This window comes from Nicotiana attenuata, unplaced genomic scaffold, assembly GCF_001879085.1.
Source record: "Nicotiana attenuata strain UT unplaced genomic scaffold, NIATTr2, whole genome shotgun sequence".
Taxonomy (NCBI): Eukaryota; Viridiplantae; Streptophyta; class Magnoliopsida; order Solanales; family Solanaceae; genus Nicotiana; species Nicotiana attenuata.
This window is the reverse complement of record NW_017670350.1, coordinates 736,143-745,298: the sequence shown is the minus strand read 5'-3', so window position 1 is coordinate 745,298 and position 9,156 is coordinate 736,143.

The window sequence follows — 9,156 nt, the reverse complement described above, 5'->3', positions numbered from 1 at the left end:
CACTCAACTTCTAAAAATTAATCATATTCAAATATTTTCTTTATCATTTGAACACATTATATCTAAATATTGTAGTAATATTTACGTATGAAATATTTATTTGCATGATTTATCAATATTAATATAACTTTATTATTCTTGTTATAAAAATATTTTTTACTGATTATTTAATTTTTTTACCTTATAAATAATTTGTATACTTTATGTAAGATCTTAATTTGCTGCTTGAATTTATTTAATTTTTAAACTCAATAAATCTTTAGTATCTTAAGTAAATTTTAATTTATTTTATAGCTCCAAAGTATAAATAGTCATAGCTTATCTCAATTTACGCCTTTCTATATTTTTTATTTTTTTATATTCTAGTTTTTTAATTAATTTTTTACCTCCATATTTCTAGCTAATATAGAAGAAAATCTATGAGTGGATCAATATATAGATATAAATATAGATATAGATACACATATACATATAAATATAAATATAGATATAAAGATTGGATTTGTCTAAGATCTATTTGGATTATGTGTAAGATTTATTAAACTACTTCCATTAATTATGTTTCCATTTATAATTCTTAATTATTAATGTTGTCCTAAAATTGCCAAGTGGCTTTATTTTAGCTTGCCACTTGGCTTAACCACAATGCATACTACTCTCCTTTTAATATAATATAGATAGTCAAATTATTTTAGTCAACTTATGTGGAAAACGTAGTAGAATCCCTGCAGGGACTATGGGATAAAAGTTAGAAACGAGCGAGGATATGTTCTACTTAAGCAATGTGCTCTTATTGTTAATATTACAATCTCTCACCTTTAAAACTATACTTTTATAGAAAAAAGAAATGTTCATGATAATTTTGAATGACGTGGAAGATAGTTTTATAAAATATATTAAACATTCCTTTTGCAACACTTAGTTGCATTGCCACACTTGTTTTTTAACCAAGTTATATTAATTAATTGCGATTAAGTGATTGTCACGATCCGGATTTTCCACCCTCGAGGGTCGTGATGGCGCCTACTAATGTGAGCTAGGCAAGCCAATTCTTTAAACCTAATTACTTCATTATCCATTTATTCCTTTTTATCAAACACAAAGCGATAACGTATAAACGACGAAAAGTTAAATTAAGCGGAAGAAAATAATGAAATATCTGGAATCTATGTCTATTACAATTACTCAAGCCTTAACCACCCAAAACCTGGTGTCACAGTGTCACAGACAGTCTAAGATTCACTACACACAAAGTCTGAAGAAATAACAGTACACTGTTTCTGAAATAAAGAAAATGAAACAGGGAATAGAAGATAGAGGAGACGCCAGGGCCTCTGATGCTCGTACTTAACCTGCTGACAATTCAAACACCGAGCTACATATGCCACGATATCGTCCTTCATTCTCCGCCACCAATAATGCTGCCGCAAATCCTGGTACATCTTCGCGGCGCCCGGATGAATAGAGTACAGGGAGCTATGGGCCTCCTCTAAAATCAACTCCCGAAGCCCATCTACATTAGGCACAGAAATTCGACCCTGCAATCTCAAAACTCCATCATCATCTAAGGTAACCTGCTTGGCACCTCCGCGCTGCACCGTGTCTCTAAGGACACACAAATGGGAATCATCATACTGCCGATCACGGATACGCTCCAATAACGAAGAACGGGCGACTGTGCAAGCTAACACACGACTGGGCTCAGAAACATCCAGCCTCACAAACTGATTGGCCAAAGCCTGAACATCCAAAGCAAGCGGCCTCTCACCACCGGAATATACGCAAGACTGCCCATGCTGGCTGACTTCCTACTCAAAGCATCGGCCACCACGTTGGCCTTTCCCGGATGATATAAGATGGTGATATCATAGTCTTTCAATAACTCCAACCACCTCCTCTGCCTTAAATTCAACTCCTTTTGCTTGAACAAATACTGAAGACTCTTGCGATCCGTGAACACCTCACATGCCACGCCATACAGATAATGCCTCCAAATCTTCAATGCGTGGACAATGGCGGCCAACTCCAAATCATGAACCGGATAGTTCTTCTCATGAATCTTCAACTGCCGCGAAGCATAGGCAATGACCTTGCCATCCTGCATCAACACTGCACCAAGTCCAATACGAGAAGCATCACAATAAACTGTATAAGGCCTTGAACCTGTGGGCAAAACCAACACCGGTGCCGTAGTCAGAGCTGTCTTGAGCTTCTGAAAGCTCGCCTCACACTCATCCGACCATCTGAACTGGGCACCCTTCTGGGTCAACCTGGTCATCGGGGCTGCAATAGATGAAAACCCCTCCACGAACCGACGATAGTAGCCTGCCAATCCCAAGAAACTCCGAATCTCTGTAGCTGATGCTGGTCTAGGCCCGTTCTTGACTGCCTCAATCTTCTTCGGATCAACCTGAATACCCTCTGCTGATACAACATGACCCAGAAATACGACTGAACTCAACCAGAACGCACACTTCGAGAACTTAGCATATAACTGACTATCCCTCAGAGTCTGAAGAACCACTCTAAGGTGCTGCTCGTGCTCCTCCCGGCTGCGGGAATATATCAAAATATTATCAATGAAAACTATCACGAACGAATCCAAATAAGGCCTGAGCACTCGGTTCATCAAATCCATGAAGGCTGCTGGGGCATTTGTCAACCCGAATGACATAACCAAGAACTCATAATGCCCGTACCGAGTGCGGAAAGCTGTATTAGGGACATCGGATGCCCTAATCCTCAACTGATGGTAGCCAGATCTCAAGTCAATCTTTGAAAATACCTTGGCACTCTGAAGCTGATCGAACAAATCATCAATCCTCGCCAACAGATACTTATTCTTGATTGTAACCTTGTTTTATTGCCGGTAATCAATACACATTCTCATTGACCCATCCTTCTTCTTGACAAACAACACCGGCGCACCCCAAGGCGAAACACTGGGTCTAATGAAACCTTTCTCAAGAAAGTCTTGCAACTGCTCCTTTAACTCTTTCAACTCGGGCGGGGCCATACGATACGACGGGATAAAAATGGGCTGAGTGCCCGGAGCTAAATCAATGCAAAAGTCAATATCCCTGTCGGGTGGCATACCCGGCAGGTCTGAAGGGAATACCTCAGGAAACTCCCGAACAACGGGCACAGAATCAATAGAAGGGACCTCAGCACTAGAATCGCAAACATAAGCCAAATAGGCCAAACACCCCTTCTCGACCATATGCCGAGCCTTCACATAAGAGATAACACTACGGGTAGAATGACCAGGAGTCCCTCTCCATTCTAAACGGGGTAAACCCGGCAAGGCTAAGGTCACAATCTTGGTGTGGCAATCCAAGATAGCGTGGTAAGGTGACAACCAGTCCATCCCTAATATAACATCGAAATCAACCATGTCTAGAAGCAACAAATCTACACGAGTCTCAAGACCTCCAATCACCACAATACAAGAACGATAGACTCGATCTACCACAATAGAATCACCTACCGGTGTAGACACATAAACAGGAGCACCCAAGGGATCACTAGGCATGACCAGGTACGGTGCAAAATAAGATGACACATACGAGTATGTAGACCCTGGGTCAAATAACACTGAAGCATCTCTATCACAAACCAGAATGGTACCTGTAATAACTGCATCGGAAGCCTCATCCTCGGGCCTCGCGGGAAGAGCATAACATCGGGGCTGGGCCCCACTACCCTGAACCACATCTCTGGGACGAACTGCCACTGGCTGGCCTCCACCTCTAGCGGCCTGAGCTCCACCTCGACCTCTACCTCCACCTCTAGCACCTCTACCCCCACCTCTAGCTGGCTGGGCACGCTGTGGAACACCCGGTGCCTGAACCATAGCACGGGAACCCTGCTGCTGCGATTGAGTACCCACCAATCTCGGACAAGCCCTCCTGATATGACATACTCACCACACTCATAGCATCCTCCTGAGTGCTGCGGCTGAGGAAACTGAGACTGACCCTGGCGACCTGAATGACCACCCTGAAAACTCTGGAGCGGGGGTGCACTGATAGGAGCTGGTGGTGCACTGTAGGGCTGCTGATCAGAATACTGTATGTGAGAACCACGGCCACCTGAAGCACCGTGAGAAACCTGAAGTGTTGACATAAAGGGCCTAGGAGGATGGCCTCCACCATACAAATCCCTGCCTCCAGACGAGGCACCACTGAACCTGCCTGACTGACGGGATCTCTTGTCTGCCCTATGACTATCCCCCTGTGATAGAACCATCTCAACTCTCCGGGCCACATTGGCCGCCTCCTCGAAAGATATCTCACTCCCAGCCTCTCTAGCCATCTGATCACTTGCGGCGTGCAACCCGATCCATATTTATAATATTGTTGTGGCGTGCAACCCGGTCCATATTTATAATATTGTTGCGGCGTGCAACCCGATCCATATATTCATATACCTTTGGCAACAACCATACCAAGAGTCCCGGCAAGGGATCAACAATAAACTACACTATCTCGGCAAGGGATCAACAATAAACTACACTATCCCGACAAGGGATCAACAATAAAAGTAAATACGTCCTGGCAAGGGAGAATCAGCTATAACCAATCTTAACTCAGCCTCCATTCATCTCAGCTAACACCAATATTCAAATCATGAGTAATTCCCACGAGAACAAACTTAATTCTTGCTCAATATCGAGAATCATCAATTAAAGCATCCGTAGTATCATATAAGAACACAACAATATCAGTTTAAGACTCACGGTCATACTCGACATCAACGTATAGATACTTGTCACCATGCCTATACGTCGTACTCAACAAGAAGCAAATAGCAAATAGGACTCAACTCCTAATCCCTCAAGCTAAGGTTAGACCGAACACTTACCTCGAACTTCCACGGCCAACTCAATCCTCAAACACCGCCTTTCCTTTCGAATTCGGCTCCAAATCAATTGTATCTATACATAATCGACTTAATAACATCAATATATGCTAAACAATCCAATCCCAATACTTAATTATAGCTTTCTAATCATTCTTCCCAAAAAGTCAAAAATTGACCCCGGGCCCGCTTGGTCAAAACACGAGGTTCGGACCAAAACCCGATCACCCATTCACCCACGAGCCCGAATATATAAGTTAGTTCCAAAATTTGACCCCAAAAGGAGGTCTAAATCATAAATATATGAAAAGCCCTAACTCTACCCAAATCCCTAATTTTCTACCCTTAATCATATGATTTAAGCCTAGAAATCTGATGTTTGTTAATGAAAATTGAAGAAAATGAGTCTAAGATTACATACCTATGAATTGGTGGTGAAATCCCCTTTCAAAAATCGCCCAATTTGGAGTTGAAAAGAAGNGGTGCCTGAACCATAGCACGGGAACCCTGCTGCTGCGATTGAGTACCCACCAATCTCGGACAAGCCCTCCTGATATGACATACTCACCACACTCATAGCATCCTCCTGAGTGCTGCGACTGAGGAAACTGAGACTGACCCTGGCAACCTGAATGATCACCCCGAAAACTCTGGAGCGGCGGTGCACTGATAGGAGCTGGTGGTGCACTGTAGGTCTGCTGAACATAATACTACATGTGAGAACCACGGCCACCTGAAGCGCCATGAGAAACCTGAAGTGCTGACTGAAAGGGCCTAGGAGGATGGCCTCTACCATACGAATCCCTGCCTCCAGATGAGGCACCACTGAATCTACCTGACTGACGGGGTCTCTTGTCTGCCCTATGACCACCCCCTGTGACAGAACCATCTCAACTCTCCGGGCCACATTGGCCGCCTCCTAGAAAGATATCTCACTCCCAGCCTTTCTAGCCATCTGAAGACGAATCAGCTGAATAAGTCCATCAATGAACCTCCTCACCCTCTCTCTCTCGGTGGGAAGTATGATAAGAGCATGACGAGCCAAGTCGAGGAATCTGGTCTCATACTGAGTAACGGTCATAGAACCCTGCTGGAGACGCTCAAACTGCCTCCGATATGCCTCTCTCTGAGTGATGGTGAGAAACTTCTCCAGAAATAGCTACGTGAACTGTTCCCAAGTCGAAGCTGGTGATCCGGCTGGTCTAGCCAAGCAATAATCTCTCCACCAAGTCTTGGCGGATCCAAATAAGCGAAAAGTAGCAAAATCGATCCCATTGGTCTCCACTATCCCCATGTTCCTGAGAACCTCATGACAGCTGTCTAGATAATCCTGGGGGTCCTCAGTAGATGCACCGTTCAAAGTAGTAGTGAAGAGCTTGGTGAACCTGTCCAATCTCCACAAAGCATCGGCAGACATAGTTGCTCCATCACCGGCCTAGGCTACCACACCCGGCTGAGCTGCTCCAACTGGCTGAACTGCTAGAGTCTGAAACTGGGGAGCTACCTGCTCCGGAGTGCGAGTAGCAGGAGTCTGGGCTCCTCCTCCAGCCTGGGAGACGGCTGGTGCTACTGGAAGCAAGCATGCCCGGGTGACACTCTCCATAAGGCCCACTAGACGGACCAGAGCATCCTGAAGAACTGGGGTGGCAATAAACCCCTCTGGGACCTGAGCTGGGCCCACTGGAACTGCTGGGGCTGGAACCTCATCATCAAAATCAACCTGAGGCTTCGCTGCTGTTGCTACTGCTCGGAGCTGAGCTCTGCCCTACCTCGGCCTCAAGCACGGCCTCGGCCTCGCCCTCTGCCCCTCGTGGGAGCTGCTGCTGGGGGCTCGGGCTGCTGGTCAGCGGATGAGGAAGCGCGCGTTCTCGGCATCTGCGAGAGAACAGAATAGAAATTCAATCAGCATTGAGAAACCAAACCGCACGACAGGAAAGAAAAGATGTGAAATTTTCCTAACCCTGTAGCCTGTGGGGGATAAATACAGACGTCTCCGTACCGATCCCTCAGACTCTACTAAGCTTGTCTGTGAACTGTGAGACCCATGTAACCTAGAGCTTTGATACCAACTTGTCACGACCCGGATTTCCCACCTTCGGGAGTCGTGATGGCGCCTACTCGTAGAAGCTAGGCAAGCCACGAAATATAGAAATTCTTAACCTTTTCATTTTAATCCTTTTTAACAACTTGAATTAAAAGGTGATTAACATTAAAAGTAAAATAATAGCGGAAAATGAAATCAAGCGGAAGACTTAGTCACATTAAATACCAAAATCAGTACAAGAATGCCAATATATGCCTCTACCCAGAAACCGGTGTCACAATATTCACAGACCGACTATGAGTGCTACATACAATGTCCTAAAAAAAAAGAAATACAATCTGTCTCGGAAACAAGTGGAAACAGAACATAATCCTAGATAGAAGAGAGCGCCGGGCCTGCGGACGCCTGGAGAACTACCTCGGACTCTCTGACTGGACTGAAGGCTGGCTTCCAGAATGCTACTGCCCAAATGTTGCTTCGGTATCTGCACATAGTGCAGAGTGTAGTATCAGCACAACCGACCCCACGTGCTGGTAAGTGTCTGGCCTAACCCCGGCGAGGTTGTGACGAGGCTAGGACCAGACTCCAGATAAACCTGTGCAGTTATATAATATACAACGAAAATAGCAGGGATAACAATTTAACTGGGAGGGGGTACATGCTACGGGGAAAAATGTCAAATCTAGCAGGAAATAAAAGAGATACGAGAGAACAACTCAAAATCTATATCAAAACAATAATAATACTATTGCGGCGCGCAACCCGATCCAATATAACATTGTTGCGGCGTGTAAACCGATCCATATTTAGTATTGTTGCGGCATGCAACCCGATCCATATTTAATATTGTTGCGGCGTGCAACCCGATCCATATTTATAATATTGTTGCGGCGTGCAACCCGATCCATATTTATAATATTGTTGCAGCGTGCAACCCGATCCATACTTACATATATATGCCTTTAGCAACAACCATACCAAGTATCCTGGCAAGGGATCAACAATAAACTACACTATCCCGGCAAGGGATCAACAATAAAAGTAAATACGTCCCGGCAAGGGAGAAATCAGCTATAACCAATCTTAACTCAACTTCTATTCATCTCAGCTAACACCAATGTTCAAATCATAAGTAATTTCCACGAGAACAAACTTAATCCTTGCTCAATATCGAGAATCATCAATTAAAGCATCCGTAGTATCACTTAAGAACACAACAAATTTCAATTTAAGACTCACAGTCATGCTCGACTCCAACGTATAGATACTCACCACCAAACCTACACGTCGTACTCAACAAGAAGCAAATAGCAAATAGGACTCAACTCCTAATCCCTCAAGCTAAGGTTAGACCGAACACTTACCTCGAACTTCCACGGCCAACTCAATCCTCAAACACCGCCTTTCCTCTCGAATTTGGCTCCAAATCAATTGTATCTAGACATAATCGACTTAATAACATCAATAAACGCCAAACAATCCAATTCCAATGCTTAATTATAACTTTCCAACCATTTTTTCCAAAAAGCCAAAAATTGACCACGGGCCCGCTTGGTCAAAACACGAGGTTCGGACCAAAACCCGATCACCCATTCACCCACGAGCTCGAATATATCATTTATTTTGAAATCCGACCCCAAAACGAGGTCAAATTCCCAAATAATCAAAAAGCCCTAACTCTACCCAATTCCCCAATTTTCTACTATTAAAACCCTAGGATTATTGATAAAGTTGATGAAAAACATTAGATAGTTGAAAGAAATCAGTTAATGAATACTTACTTGTGATTTGGGAAGAAAATCTTTTGAGAAAATCGCCCTAGTTCTTCGATTTTTGTGAAAGTTTGAAAGAAAAATCGCTTTAAAAGACTCACTGCCCGACTTCCGCATCCGCGACTTGTGGGTCGCATCTGCGCAACCGCACGTGCGAAAAGATGACCGCTTCTACGGAAATGACTTGGCCCACTAGGGCCGCATCTGCGAGGGAGGAATCTGCTCCTGTGGAACCGCTTCTGCGGAATTTTGCCCGCATCTGCGAAGGCTGGACTGCACCTACGATACACTTCTCGCACCTGCGAGTCCGCATCTGCGTCCCAAGAACCGCAGGTGCGGTTACACCAGAACTGGTGCAACAGCAGTATTTTTTCAAAGTTTAAACACCCCGGAACCTATCCGAAACTCACCCGAGCCCTCGGGGCTCCAAACCAAACATGCGTACTAACCCAAAAACATCATATGAACTCATCCGTGCGA